General features: G+C 35.6%; 1 long non-coding RNA gene across 3 annotated transcripts; it reads left to right on the top strand.

Annotated features, from left to right (window-relative positions):
- Positions 1-612: 612 nt before the first annotated feature.
- LOC109506481 (uncharacterized) lies at positions 613-8,778 on the top strand. 3 transcript variants are annotated; one of them, XR_002165846.3, is made up of 4 exons: positions 613-871; positions 1,531-1,637; positions 1,751-8,377; positions 8,474-8,778. It is a non-coding gene; the product is annotated as an uncharacterized lncRNA (long non-coding RNA). The 3 variants fall into 3 exon arrangements; XR_012135733.1 differs by having other exon boundaries at positions 615-871; positions 1,858-8,372; positions 8,474-8,775; XR_012135732.1 differs by having other exon boundaries at positions 615-871; positions 1,858-8,377; positions 8,474-8,775.
- The last annotated feature ends 6,320 nt before the right edge of the window (positions 8,779-15,098 follow it).

The raw sequence follows: 15,098 nt of genomic DNA, 5'->3' as shown, positions 1-15,098 counted from the left end.
ATACTGATAACGATCATCATTAAAATTCAATAAGATTAATGACAGTCAGTTTATCAGTTTTAAGTAGGATATTTATTTAATATTTTTTTTTTAGTTCTCAAAATAATATATTTTTCTAACAATCATTATAATTCTGCAATGGCGTCATGATGGTTTTGGCAGGCCCACATAATATTTAAAATATAATTTTTTATACTATCACATTATATTAAAATAATAATTTGAAAAGTGAAAAAAAATATATATATCTTCCGCATCATGGAGGTCATATGCTAGCACAATTTGGACCTAATCTGGAGTGTTCATCAGGATGCAAGTTTTTGCATTTAGAATCATAACCTGAAGACAATCTGGTAGCATAACTTCACACCAGTCTACACCAGCATCTAACCTAGGGACAGATCTAGTAGGGATGGGCCAAAATCTGACCAAATGTTTACAAATCTATTACCGGCATACAAGTATTAATCCTGGTGTCAATCCCAGTGAAAGACCAAGAATGGATTAAGTCAACAAAACGACCAGCCATGTAACGTCCCGGTCGACCAGCCATGTAACGTCCCGGTCCGTTGGTGGGACCGTGATCAGCACGAATATTACAGCATGACCGCGTCCCACGCGTGCTTCCGTGTGTTACGGAGGGCTCCTTCCAGGTTTCCGTCTTCTTCCCCAAGTCCATTGGGGCGGAGTACTCTAGGGCTCCATTAGCTTATCTAAACTCAAGGTTTTGGATATAAAAGAGACTCCCCATGTCCTCTCTAGCATCCAACTTGGAAATCCCTTGATTAGAGATGGCGAAATCAAGATATTTCCATGGAGAATTCTTGAGGTTGTTCAACCGATCCGGCCGCGAAGTCTCGCGGGAGGCAAGGTAAGGTTGCTAAACCTCCCTCTCTTCCTTTTTCGGGTTCCTGGGCCATCTCGACCGCCCGATTCAAGCCTGTGAGTCGCCGGATTTCCGTGAAAGAGAGAGTCTCCCCTGTTTCGGGTTCTTCCCCCCTGTTTTGCCCTTCATCGCCGCCGGCCGCCGGTTTGGGCCGGCTTCCACTGCTTCATTGAGTGCTCCGATGCCGTACAACGAGGTATTGGTCGCCGGCCAAGTGAGCTAGCCTTGAAGGAAGCCGAAACCCCTTGTGTTGGGGCCAGTTACTCCATGGATCTACTTTCCTTTCCTCTCCGTCGTTCGACCATCGTCGCCGGCTGGTGACGCAGCCGAACGACGTCAAGGGCCGCCGCCTTTCGGCCATGGTGACTGCTCTGGCAGCCCTCCCTTTCCCTTCTCCTCTTTTGAGTAGGAGAACAGACTACTCCATGCCTATCGTTTTCACACTCTTCTTTCTCTCTCTTCTCTCTTTATATCTCTACATATTTTAGTGGGCCATTGGTGGGTCCAGAGATGTTCTGTGGATTTTGGCTGACCTAGGAGAGGGGTCTGGACTGATGTAGTACAAATCTTCTATCTACTTCCGTAATCTTTTCATGTCGACCATGATCATCTAATCTATTGATTCTTCTGATGTCTGATTTTAGTTCTTATGGGGAGCCATCATCTAGGCAAGGAAATGTTGAGCCCTAGTTCTTACTTAGATCAAAGAGCAGGTCGGAATGCCCAGTGTTTGAGTTTGTCACAGGAAGAGGTCAGAATCCTTCAACACAATCATCTTTGTGATTATGGATAAACTTGTACATAGGTATACTACATATTAATGATTAAATTAAATAATTTGCATGATCCTCTATATGATTGCAGGTGTTTTATATATGCTGGTATTTGTTTTATGTGCTGAAGATTAAATGTTTGCTTATGTTAGCTCTAATATCATTTCTATCATGTCCCGAATCCTATCACATGGGCAGCCCAAGTGTTGAGTTCGGAGTGTGACAAGCCATGACACAACGCGGAATTGATGTGGGGGAACTTAACAACATTGTTGATATAGCAAATCCAGCACAAGCTATAGACAAATGTCTATTGGAAAATTTGATAAGTTGGTTCGACCTTGGAAAGTCTGATACTCAGCTCTCATGCAGTACATCCTAGCCCTTTTGTTCTAGGCTTCTAGTCACTATTATTTCTTTATTTTTATATGCAAATCACAAAATAACTAATTTTATAGCATATGCTTTCATGATTCTACCAATCTGTTCGATTTTCACTTCTACAAACAAATAAATATTTCATAATACTGCACCAGTTTTCTTCTATAAATAACAAATGTTACACAACTAGTCATTGCCATCTACTAGAATTAGTAAATTTATATTACAAGAGTCATGTTCTATTACAATGACACAACAATTTAGATTGCAATAAATGATAGGAAAAACATGTCGAGATCGTAAATAGGATTCATGCAAATTATCTTTATATTCTTCCAAACCAAACATGCAACAAAAACTGAGCCATTTAATTTCTATGCATAGCTTTGCTTGTATTAGATAGAATGACACTCTATACAACAAAAATAAATGTGATTCGCCACACTTGCTTTCAAATCAAATATGAAATCTGATTCAGTACCTTTCCACATGAAGAAGATATTTTCATGTCCCTTTAAATCTCCAGTATATCCAATGTTTCTTAGTTATGCCTTTGTTCTTTGTCCTTTTTTTATATTTATTCTCTTATTCATAAGCACTAGTCTTTGTAATTATTATGTAAACATTGTCAATTATCGTTGCTGTTATTGTTTTATGGAAAAATTAAGCAAAAATATTATCCCTTTCATTAAATAAATAAAAGAAAATTACAAAAGAAAAGCAAAATAGAGAAAGGTAATAGAACATGTTAAAAAAAGTAAAACTGGATCAAGAGTAGGGAGACAACTAACAAGATGCTAGATGAGGAGGGGAAATACTAGTGGATTCATCATGAACCCAAACTTAGAATAAAACATTAACTATCTTGGAGATCCAAGAATTGGAGCTTATTCTTGGCTAGCTTTTCATGACAAACAGTTCACTTCTTAACACCTCTATGATGACCAAGGACCGTGGCTAAAAAGGCCAGTCAAAGGTATTATTTGTGTTCTTTGATCCTTTATAAATATCCAAGATTTTCTTAGCTCATAATCAATATGGAATTAAACACATGCCTGCACATGCTCTCACATGCTTTGCCGTTTAAATCTTAGTATCCTTGTCGAGCTTAGGGTCTGAATCTAATTAAATTCAATCGCAAACATCGTGACTGGCTTAAGGTCGAGCTTAGTATCCCTTAATCTATACAGGCCATGAGTTAGACCTACTTTAATAACATTTGTAATCATTGAGGTGCTTAGCTAGAAAAGCTAGTCTAGGGGTATTGTTCAGGTTCCTCAGTTTTGTATAAGTATCCAAGATCTCTCCAATTAATTGATATTAGACTAAATGGATGTTTGCATGAGTCCTCACAAATTTGTGAGGTCTTGGGCCATTAGAACATCAGGAGTTGTAATATCATCTTCAAAATCCACTTCTTCCTGTGTATCCAAAAGTACCAACAGGCTAGCTGCAATAGTGAAACATCCCAGTCTCCATTCTTTCTTACTGGATTTTCACCACCATATTTTTTTTGGCCAGTCTTTCATGAGTTACAGTGTACTGTCCAGCACTCAGCGGGAGTTGCAGTTTCATTTTCATGAACTCACTTTGCCGTTTATTCCGAAAGATAAACAGCAATTGCTGCAATAGTCCCAATCTTCATTCTTTTTTTTTTTCTTTTTTTCTCTAATGGATTTTCCACACCCGTTCACACCAGAATTTATTACTAGAAGGGAGTAGTTGGACACCAAACTTAGATAAGAAGTAATTTCCATATTTTCTCAGCAAAAGAACACTTAAAAAATGGCGGTCAACTGACTCATCTGCCCTGTGACACATAACATAGGAAACTGGGGCTGGCTGATTGCATTTTCTAAGGTTTTTAACTATTAGAATTTCTCCTTAGCAGAACTAAAAACATCAGTGTAGTAGGGGGCATTTCCAGATTAATTTAGCCAATGGAGAAGAGACTCCACTATGAGAAATCATTCCACAACTATTTTTACAGAGAATTTCTAATTGCTATCCCGCTGCCGCATAACCTTCTATCCATAAGTGTAACCTCCTGAAACTAAGATAGTACTTTGCCAAGGCCATCTTGAAGAGTATACAGGTTGAAATCTAGTGAGTACATTCCAATTAAGCAAATTCAAAGGTTTCAGAATTCTAGTCATTGTCCTTATTATACATAATTTATCTAAGACACCATCAATTTTGACGGAAGCATGTTTGGTTTGGTGATGATAATGATGAAAACAGAATTTGCTGCTGGTGATGACAATAGCTATTCAATCAGACTTTTTTTAAGAAGAATTCATTCAGTCATTAATTGGACAAACTGACATTGTTATGTGTAGTTGTGACATCCATAATCCACATTGTAGTTTTTTTTCCCCTCTCCCCCAAAAATCTTTGTTTTTCTCATTTTCATTGTTGCCATGCACTTCTTCTTCTTCTTCTTCTTCTTCTTCTTCTTTGTCAGTCATTTAAGGGCTGGGATTGGGCTGTTTTCGGGGCCAAAACGGCAATTTGCCCTGAATTTTTCACCAAAGAACTGAGTATTAGTTTGTGGAAAAAGCTTTTTATATCTTCATTTATTTACCTTCTTTACAAACTTTTTGTAGATTCCATGTCTTTTAGATTTTTTTGAATATTGCTTCTGGCCTTATTATTTGCCGACAATGTGTTTGTGACTGATCAAGAATAACCATTTGGCATTAGGCCAAACTCACTCATTGCTTTGTGTACTCAATCATGTCATGTTGCTGTTGACAATTGTTGTATGTCAGTCATCATGACAAAGTATAACTAAGAAAACTTGCAAAACCATATTGACACAAAGAACATAAACCCAGGCATAGAATGCCGTACCAGTCCATATCGCTTGATATGGGGCATACCGTACCATATCGGTCTCGTACTAGTATGTCGTCTCGGAGTGTACCAACACTTCCGTACCATACCGAACTGCATACCGACATTACAACAGTACCGAGACGGCAAACCTTGCATGCAGGTGCAACAACCAAAATTTCAAGCAACAAATTCAGAAGACCATGCAGATGAATGATCAACTATCCAAGGTGTGGACTGCCTCATAACCTGATCAACAAGCTCCTGAAAACCATTAGGAAGAATTAATGAGATGACCAGAACCCCAGAAAACCCGGAAGCTATCAACCAGTAACTCCAAATCGATAATTTGATTGGTTGAATTCATTTGATAGTTGTGATGGTTGAGAAGTAGATATGGCTGGCACAACGGATGACTCTCAAACATAATTAATTTCAAATGTTCCCCATAGAGCAATAACAATAGAAATTCTGATCTGTATCAATCCTCGTGTCTATCTTGGAACCCAGATTCTTGAGGGGAAAAGGATCATGTAGTACTTGAAAGTGGTATGATAAGAACAGCACATTCTGTGAGAGATTCCTTCTTGAAAGAAACCAAACCAAATGATTTTATTTGACTGCATTATATGAAACCATGCTGCCAAGAATACTATTTTTTTATTGCATGTTCTAGGTCTGAACATTAGGCTCCTGTGTTCCCTGATAAGAGATGATAGAGACAAGAAATGACATAAAATAAGACTGGATAATGATTAATACAGCTCAACATCAATTAGGTGATCTCTCAAAGACGAAGAGAGGATGAGGCCTTGCTTGTTCTACAAGTCAATATCTTGCTAACATGTGAAATAAATCTGCCACATATATAAGCTAGGACCTATTAATAAAAAGTTACATCTATATTTATGATAAGTCAAATTTTATAGTTTCTTTTATCCAAAAATTCTTGTTCAAGGTTCACTCTATGAATCCAACTACCGGAGCTCACAATGACTTAGAAGCCAATGAGAAAGCTCCTCATCCATTCCTCTCATTAATCATGTGCATAACATAGTATAAAGTACAGAGGACCAATCTGCCAATAAGTTGAAATGTTTAGGGAAATGATTAGGGATGGCAAAACAGGTAGCATGAAAGATTAAGCTAAATTAGTAAAAGCATCCTGAGATGTATCAGCTTTTATGAAAAAAGAAGACAATAAATATAACAGACTCTCAGCTAAGAATTGAATCCGCAGATATTGAATCTTGAGCAGGAAGAGTTTGTAAGATTCTGATATTGCAATTGGGCATCTGGGTTATACCTTTGACCCTCATAATTGCACCATGCTGGTGATTAGTTGTTATCACCACCAAGCTTCAGCAGCTTCAACATCTCCATCCATCTGGAGCCATTTGCCATGGCTCAACTCTACGGTTGTGATGTTATGACAAATTTAGTGTTTTGGTAAGCGTATGGCATTAATTTAGTTATCGTAAATATTACAGTCACATATCTCAGCCACAAGCATGCATAGATGGTAAATGTTCAGAAAGCTTGTTTGAATCTCTGCTTGTGTAATGAATGAGACGACTTCAGTTCATGCTTGCTGGTTTTACTTGGATTTGTTTGGAATATCGCTGCTTCAGTCAGTGGTTTCGAGTTTTGGCAAACGAAATTTTTGTGACATGGAATGTACCTACCAACATGAGATCAATGCAGATGGAACTTTCATGGAGCAAAACATGCAGAAGTTATTGAAGGAAAATCACATTGGTCTCTTCTCATTTTGCAGGGGATTGTTACTGTATCCTGCGAAATTGGGTATTCATGGAATCTAAATAGAGACCCTTGTGAAGTAAGTACATCTATGTTTTATATGTCAACATATATCTGTATATCTTTTGGGAGAGAAGAAAGAGAATTCTGTAAACTAATATATTCTTGTAAATTTGTATATCAACAACTGAAAGGTTCAGCAATTAACCTGTATCCCAGTACATCGTCAAACCTCCAATCTTCCTAGAATTTTACATCTGTGAAATAAAAGTAGGCCATATAAGTTTTCTACCACCTCCTTAAGCATTTGAAGTAGTGCATTTTCATTGTATTGGTTGCTTAACTATGTCATTTCATCCAAAAAGACTAGTCATAAGATATTATTTAGATTTTTTAATTTTGAGTATTCAAGATTTTTTCAGGAAATGAATGATATAGGATTAAATATATATCAACATGGATCCACTTCACATACTCTCTCCGTTTAAATCTCGACATTTTTGTCAAGTTAAGTGTCCAAATCTGTGTATCTATTTATAAACACTATGATCGGTTCGTGGTCAGTTTTAATGAATCAGTGTTGCAGTATTTTTTTAGTCTACATAAATTATGGATTGGATCAATTTTAATATCATTTATCATAATTTAAAATCTCATCCAATAATGCTAGCTAGAAGATATTATTTAGTTTTTTTGGTTTTATATAAGTATTTAAGATTTTTTCAATGAATAATCGATGTAGGATTAAATACATATCCGCATGAATCTTTACATGTATTGAGCTTAGAATATAACTTAGAATATAGAAATAAACTTTGAAGATATTTTAGAACTGAATTTGTAAACCACTTGGAACTTATTAAACGGTGTATTGATTAATAATAACATAAAGTACATCGGTGGAGTACACATCTAGAATGCTTTTGTTGTTCTTTGTTTTCTGCTTCCAAGTTCTTAGTTTCCATTTTGTTTGGAGTGGTCCGCCACTGCCAGCACATGACAATCACTGCAACTACTGCTTCCACCGACACTGCCTGCAATACAAACTACTTTGTCTGCAACTACTAAGAGAACAGTCTGACCCAGTTGCTCAAAAAACTTTTTTTAAAACACCCCTCCATTTATCCAACAATTTACCTGGTCAATTATTCAAGTCTCTCTCCTTTCTGTCCACTAAATCTTGTGGACTAGCCACCTAATAAATCTCTTCCATGCGCAAATAAGTACCCTCCTTTTTATACTGAGAATTCTAAATCTCACTTGCCTTCTCCCCACCCATTTCTCATCACTTTCCCCTATCTCTCTATAAGTTAAAACTTAGAAGGTAGGAGAGGAACTCTCCTCAACGACAAGGAATTAAAATTAGCATTTATGCCCACTTCATGACATGAACTATGGGTATATGATAGCACTGATATAGTACAAGTGCAAGTGATAATTTCATTTTTGGTGTAAGTTTGATTCACTATTGTGGTATACTGTCATTCAAACACGATGGAGAGAGGTTAATATTACTCCCTCTTCATGAGATATACACTCTTTTTGCTATCCGTTGTGGAGAGAATAAAAAGGAAGAACACCTCGGTAAAGCAAAAGTGTCCGGTAAAGCGAAAGTGCTCTACAAAAGTTCCCAGCTATTCTGAAGAAGAAGCCAGGGCAATCACACAATTGAAAATTAAAAGCAGAGAAACAACTCTTCACCAGCCAGTGAGTCTAAAAGTCACATGAAGTTTGAGGTGCAGTAAGTGTTATCCCCTTTTTTTTTTTTGCCCCTGAAACCTCGCATTTTCTTTGGTGTTATCAAATTGTGTAAGTTACAATTTCTTCTTCTTTTCAGTGCAAGGTATCGCCTGATTACCAACTAACAGACATTATCCAGACAATGCTTGGTTGCCCAAAGGATTCCCAATTTTGGCTTCCTTACACATGGTTCAATAGGATGGGTTGTAGATATGGTTATCAACGAATTAAATTCATGTTACTAGGCTAATGTCAACTCTAAATTTGGATATGAAAATAGTAAATGTATCATGTAAACTGGTTAAACTAATCTCTAGCAACCACAGCTCCAATCTTTCCTTATGGGATTTTCCTGGCTTGAGAGAAAAGTAGTTTTCCTAACCATAAACGGTGTGCACATAAAGTTTGCATGACCATTTTACTGTTGCATGTTTTAAACTGCAGACGTCAGGTTGGGTCTTCCAACTCTCCCACCAACCTACAAGGTTTCATAAATGATAAGCCACTTTCTTGCCTAAACTAACCTTGGCAAATTACTCAGCACCAATCATCAGGCTGAAGTTAGACTGGGAGAGGTGATAACAAATGGTCCCAAACATTGATGGATGGGCCAGGTCCTCACTCCTTAATGGATCATTAATGAATAAGCCTTGTTCCACCCGTAGACTAGACTCATGTGCTGTGGTTGTGCTCTGTTTGCATGTCCTATCAAGCATGCCACTGCCATGGAAATCATGGAACATGTAATCAGTCATTCTGTCATCAAATGATATGACTGCATTTCAAAGTACTAGTCATGCTAGTTCATATCTGAGTATAAAGAGTGATGTTGGATTCAGAGGCTGTCAAATATCACTAAATGAATGGTCAAAATTCACTTACAAATAAAAAAGTGGGACTAGTAAATCTTTCACATTGATGGGTTTTAATATTAATTAGTGAGCAACAAACACATGTTAGACCTGAGCTTAGATTGTATTGTCATGATGGACTCAAACCAACCTAGTTTATCAGTTTGTCTTATTTTTTATGAAGCAAATGAAAGCCAGCATGATCAGAGAATGGGTCAAGTTGCTAAGTATTCAAATGTTTCTGAAAAGTACATATTAGATAATTTTCTCCCTTGTGTAAATTTTTCATCCACAATGGTTGAACAATTTGGTTTTTAAGTCAATGTTTTCCTTTATAAATTAAAAGGATGGTAGTTGGAGCACCATCAAACTTTTAATTTTCAATCAAAGGGAAGGTGCAAGGATCCCTCAAAGCAAGATACAAGGGAGAAATGAGATAAGAGAGTGGATTCTATTATCTCAGATGGTAAACACCCCTTCCAAACAACTTTGTATTCAACTTACCGATGTATCACATCAATTCTCATGAGTCGCACCAACCCCTTTGGGGTTTAGGCTGCGAAAGGATGATCGATTTTCTTTCATGATAATTGTTGGATCGCACCCACACATTTGAAAGCACTCCAATATCTTTCTTCTATCCATCTGTATAGATCTTGAAGAGGATATTGTACGATCCAATAGTTGACATCTCGAAAGCAGATGAATCGTTCTTTAGCACGAAAGATGCAACCTGAACCCATCCCCTCGTGCCACTACTCTAAACATAAAATTGAAGGAAAAACAAAACAACTTAAATAATTTCTAGCATTCTTGTGAAGCTAAGCTTAGCTTAGTGGTAGCACCCTGTTGCCTATATGCAAGAAAAAAATCAGAGTTTCCAATCTGTTTAGCCAAAAGGAACTGCATCTAAGAAATTAATGACTCGAGAGCTTTCTTCATACCAGTATTTTTAACAATTGTATAAGGTGAGAAGCCATCATCAATTTCGGTAGTTGTTGTTGTCTGACACATCTAACACAACATAATGAGTAAGCCCATTATACTCAAGCAGAGTATGTAGAAGGCCTAACCACAATACTCTCCCCCAGAGGGAAATAGCATGCATTTGGAGCTTTGGAGCTACTCTATACCTGACTGGTCCTAATACTGTTGTTCCTTTTTTTGAAATCCTTAAACCAAGCTGAAGAACTAGCAAGCTTTTCTTAGGGCTCCTTTTAGCAAATGACTGGTCCTAATACTGTTGTTTTCTTTTCTTTCACATGAAAGAAAATCTTTTTAGTTTTCAGAATCAAGTTAGTTTATGAACCTTAAGAATTTTAATGCATGCATCAATTTACACTAAAGCATTTTTGTCAAGAAAAAACTTACAGTATAGCAGAGATGTCAATAATTATTTTCCAATCATGATCAGAACTGCCTGCCACTACTTTTCTTAGCATAGCCTACAGTTACTCAATAAGGTTGTGTGGTAAACTTTAGGTTCATCATGAACAATACAATATTTACGTGTCAACAAATTATGTCACCTAACCACAGACAAGATTTAAATATGAAATGTTGACAGTTGCCATCTCTCACCATGTTACAAAGTTTCATGATATCAATGCTAATTATAGCTGCAATAGCTGGTGCGATGTTAGTTGGTTGAATCCAATGCAAATATGAATGCTACAAGAATAATGTCAACCTTTCTATATTCCGGAGACACTAACAAAAATCCTATTTGTAGTCCGGGACCATTTTTTTTATTTTTTGAGCAGTGATTTTTTTTAAAAATTTTTTCTGTGGGGAGAGAGAGGAAACAACATGATACATATTTGTTAGGTGGATGAACGTGACAACTGGGGCAGCATCTAGTTCACCTAACAATGACCAATCAGAATGAGGACTGGTGTTATTTTAGCTAGATTACCTAACTTTGAAGAATTTATCTCATTACCTAACTTTGAAGAATTTCTCTTTTCTCTCTGTCCTTTCTGTTTTCAAGAAAAGTGATCTTATTTAGTTCCTTCTCCTTTTTTCATGGAAATTTGGTTCCCTTCATGGTTACCTGAGAGACACCCCTTGTCTTCTACCAAATAAAAGAGACATCATATGTAACATCGAAATTCTTTTCATGCTTTACATGGGCACCGACTAGCTTGGTTTCTCATAAACATTGCATGAGACTCTTTCCTTGCATAAACAAGTAACCTAGATATGTAAATATAGTTGAATGTAGAAAACATAATGCAGCATAAATAATACATTTGAATGTAAATTGGATAGGCTTATGGGAATATAACATTTTGTCTTATGAAAATTGAGATTCAAAGAAGCTAATCCCTACCTTTCTACCCTATACCCACCCTTTATATGGGATATTTATTTGACTTTTAATATAATTAATTTTATTATAAGATTATCTATTAATTAGTATGAAATATGAAAAAACAATAGCAACCACGTACAAAAAATAAAATATGATGATTTACCTGATTCAGCCTTCGACCTGTATCCGTGAATGAAAATGATGAGAGATCTTATTAGATCAGAAGATGGAGTATTAAGAGAATAATCTCTACGGCATGTGGTGACTCTAATAATAAAAAAAAGTGGTTATATTATATGGCCATCAAATCCTAAAAAAATAGGAAAAGATCAAAATATTTAGATAGACCAACTAAATTCAAAACGAGTCGGGTCCTTACCGTGGGAACTGCGCCCAAGTCCTCCAACAGCACAGACCTCATGAAAAATCCACTCAAGTCACCTCCTCAAAGTAGTCAGATCGGATGGTAAACCAGATCATACCAAAATTCAAACAATACCTAATAAATTTTTTTGTAAAAGCCTTTCATAAATGGGCCCAAATTATTATATACTCATAGGCCATGCCTTTTCTAATTCTTTTTTTATTTAATAGAAAGTACAAAATGGACAACATAATGGACCACATCCTCCATTTTTTCATTAATTTTTACATAAATTATGTTAGTCATATTTAAATTTGTATCCTTGGTTTCATTAGACATGGATGCAGGTTTTAAAATTAAATTCACAAAAAATTTTGGAAAAGAGAAGTACTTTGTCCGATACAGTCCTCTTCAAAAGCCAGCAGCCTACATTACAATATGATTTTACATGTATAAAATCCGTATACATTGCTTAACATTCACGCTTTTGTCTTTTGAGAAAAATTAAAAACTAAAGGACACGAAAAACTCTAACAGTAGTTGGTTAGCTCCAAGGGTAAGACCTTTTACTTGGCAAGTGACCAACAAGAACTTTATCAAATGCATCCATCTGGGGTTAACCAAATTGGTGCATCATCCTCTCACTATTAATGGATTGGAAAGCAAGAATTATCTCATGCAAAGCCCTCTCAGTAAGATGCCGATTTGTGAAACTTTCCACAGCCATGAGCCACAGACTGCTTATCAAATTGTCTGATACTATAAGTGGTTTGTAGCATATAACATCTTTAAGTTAGAATCATCCAGTTGCCTACCCATTACGAAGGCATGATGATGATTGATGATGACCCATCGATGCAAATCAATATATGACATCAGCAGGATTGCGAATGCGACTTTTGATTATAAAATTTGATATGTAATTCTCAACATCGAACTCGAGTGCACGTATGTGCCATGTATTATTCAATTAATTCTTTCGTCTTTAAGTTACGATGGTGATGGTGATGGTGATGGAGATGGAGAAATATATCGATTTTGATCAAGTAAGATCTTGTGTCTCCATGCATACTTTTGATCGTAGAATGTTCAAATCAGACTTTTTATGGTAGTAACAAATTGATTGGATGAGGAGAACTTGGTAAGCATTTCAATGATCTTAAGAAGTTATTTTATTCTTAAACTAATGGGTTGCCTGGAATTGAGTCTTGGTGATTAAGACAGGCACCCTAAACTTATCTGGGGGAGTGCCTTTGTGAGGGATAGCAATATTGACTGTGGAATGTGGATGGCCCAGTCCCCCCAACGTGTTGCTTTCTTGCGGCCCACACGATCCCACGGCTAAATTTTAATGACCTCCCAAAAGTCTTCAAGTTTTCTGTTCCCCTCCCCTTGATATCCAGAAACCATGATGTTGTCTACTTGTCTTGCATAGGAGAATTCTTTATAAATGCCCCTGCTATTGAAGACAACATTCCTCACCCTTCCACTGGGTGTTCACATGATGTAGGGTCTGATGGGTACCCATTGGCTGTGGAGTGGGTGTCCATGGGGGTGGGTTCATCAGACTACTCCACCTAGATACTTCCAAGGACAAAAGTTTAGCTCCTAAGAAATAGGCTTTAAGGAGGGGAGTGGTGGGGGTGGTCCAAGTTTGGGCACATTCTTGCCCTAATTTTACGTTACGATTTCCTCCCCTTAATATATTTGTCTTATAATTTTAAAATAATACCTAACATATGTTTTAATAACTACCTTGGAGAAGCTGCTCCTTACTAATAAAATAACTTCCTTTATGAAGTAATGCAATATTAAATCTATTACTTTTATATAGGGTGTATGAAAAAGTGAGTGAATCTATCTTTGTTAATTTGTAGTGCATTTTTATGATCATGATATTATTTTCACATAAAGTACAAGTACTAATAATCTCTTTATATTATATTTAAAGTATTACATTTTTTATGATCATGATATTACTTTCATCAAAAGTACAAGTACTAATAACCTCTATATATTATATTTAAAGTATTGCATTTTTTATGATCATGATATTACTTTTACTGAAAGTACAAGTACTAATAACCTCTTTATATTATATTTAAATATCTTCTAGATGCAATACTTTTCATTTCTTATTTTATGTAGGTTCGATCTCTATTTTATTATATTATAATGATATATTATTTTACTATATTGATATACATGCACACCATTAGAATTTTATATTTAAATATAGCTTCTAGATGCAATACTTTTCTATTTCTTATTATATGTAGATTCCATCTTGGTTTTATTTTTTTTAGTAATATATCATTTTACTATATTGATATATACACTATTAGTATTTTGTATAATTATAGTATATCATATAATTGATATTAATAATTTATTTTAGAAAATAATTAAACTCTTATATCTATTTGATTTTATTCTATTTTTTTTATTCCTCTATTATATATATATTTCTCTATTGCATTTTAAGAATAGTAAAAAAAAGGAGAAAAAACTATATCTCAAGTACTGCACGGATTATATGTTAGTACATATATCTAAAATTAAGATTTAGCTTGTGCGAAGTTCTACATTCACCACATAGATGCCAATACTAATAATACCAATATTACCAAGCTTGACTATTATTATAGTTTATTGATTAATATATACACCATATATTAATTAGTGTTCATTACTTAATGTGTAATAGAAATTTAACTATTGACTCCTTCAATTTATTATATTTTATTATATTATATTTCAAAAAATAATTAAAAAATAGAAAATTGTATCTTGCACATTACATCTGTTATATGCTAATCACGTAGTAAAATAAATTCCATTATGAGCCCCAAAGAGGTAACACATATTTCCTATTGATTGGCATTTAATACATGCTTTGTGTGGAAAAAAATCCAAATTCACTATAGATGGATGTGCCCTTATTTTGTTCACTCATGTTATATTTTTCATTCCATTTCCTTTTCAAAACTCCAATTCATTTCCCTAGCCTAATTTCTAGGTAGAAGATGGCAAACAAAATTCCTACTGAAATATTAGTAGTTCATTTCTCTCCAATCGGCATGGATGGAAGATCTAATACTTTTGGTCACACCAGTCAGCAGTTACACGTCGACGCATCCTTTAATAAACTGTGTGATAACTGCTAGGTTGACCGCATCCATGCCCGCTATTG

The sequence above is a fragment of the Elaeis guineensis genome, chromosome 12, assembly GCF_000442705.2.
Source record: "Elaeis guineensis isolate ETL-2024a chromosome 12, EG11, whole genome shotgun sequence".
NCBI lineage: Eukaryota > Viridiplantae > Streptophyta > Magnoliopsida > Arecales > Arecaceae > Elaeis > Elaeis guineensis.
Note: the sequence above shows the minus strand (reverse complement) of the source record. Positions and strands in the feature narration are given on the sequence as shown.